The sequence below is a fragment of the Prionailurus viverrinus genome, unplaced genomic scaffold, assembly GCF_022837055.1.
Source record: "Prionailurus viverrinus isolate Anna unplaced genomic scaffold, UM_Priviv_1.0 scaffold_72, whole genome shotgun sequence".
NCBI classification, from domain to species: Eukaryota; Metazoa; Chordata; class Mammalia; order Carnivora; family Felidae; genus Prionailurus; species Prionailurus viverrinus.
Window position 1 is genome coordinate 360984 of NW_025927634.1, and position 992 is coordinate 361975.

Consider the following 992-nt stretch of genomic DNA (forward strand, 5'->3'; position numbering starts at 1 on the left):
GGCGAGCAGCCCCGTGCGTGGAGGCCCGGGGCGAGCAGCCCCGGGCGTGGAGGCCCGGGGCGAGCAGCCCCGGGCGTGGAGGCCCGGGGCGAGCAGCCCCGGGCGTGGAGGCCCGGGGCGAGCAGCCCCGGTAGTGGAGGCCCGGGGCGAGCAGCCCCGGGCGTGGAGGCCCGGGGCGAGCAGCCCCGGGCGTGGAGGCCCGGGGCGAGCAGCCCCGGGCGTAGTGGCCCGGGGCGAGCAGCCCCGGGCGTGGAGGCCCGGGGCGAGCGGGGCACTTCCCATTCTGTGTCTCCAATCCCTCGGAACTTTCCGGGGAGTTTCTGAGCTGAGACCCCAGTGTCTGGAGGCTGTTTCGGGTTCTGTGCACCTTTCTCTCAGTTACAGGGTGACTGCCTTCTCTCAGGCTCCAGCCATGGTGAGCCATCGTAATGACTCAGGGCCTGGAGGCCGGGGCTCGTAGCAGGTGTTTGGGATTCTGGGTCTCGCATCCCTCGGTCCTGACCCGGGAGTACCGGAGTGGAGAGGATGGCTTGTTGGCTTTTCAGGATTCAGGCATATGTCTCCTTGGGATTTTAGGCTTGTAGTATAGTCCCTGGTAGGGCTGCTTGGATTTCTGTGTCTCCCACTTCTCCATCCTTCCCCGTAAGTTTCTTAGCTGAGACCCCAAGGTCTGGAGTCTGTGTGGGAAACACTGGCCCGTTTCTGTCACTGACAGGGAGAGGCTTCAGCCCTGATGCGCCATGGTAAGATAGAGCCCCGGGCGTCGAGGCCCGGGTCGACCAGGAGCACTACCCATTTGGCGTATCTGATCCCTCGGAATTTGCCCGGGATTTTCGAGCAGGGAACCCAGGGCCTGGAGTGTGTTTGTGTGTGTGTGACCCCTTCTCTCAGGTACAGGAACGGCTTCAGTCATAGCCATGGCGAGCAGCCCCGGGCGTGGAGGCCCGGGGCGAGCAGCCCCGGGCGTGGAGGCCCGGGGCGAGCAGCCCCGG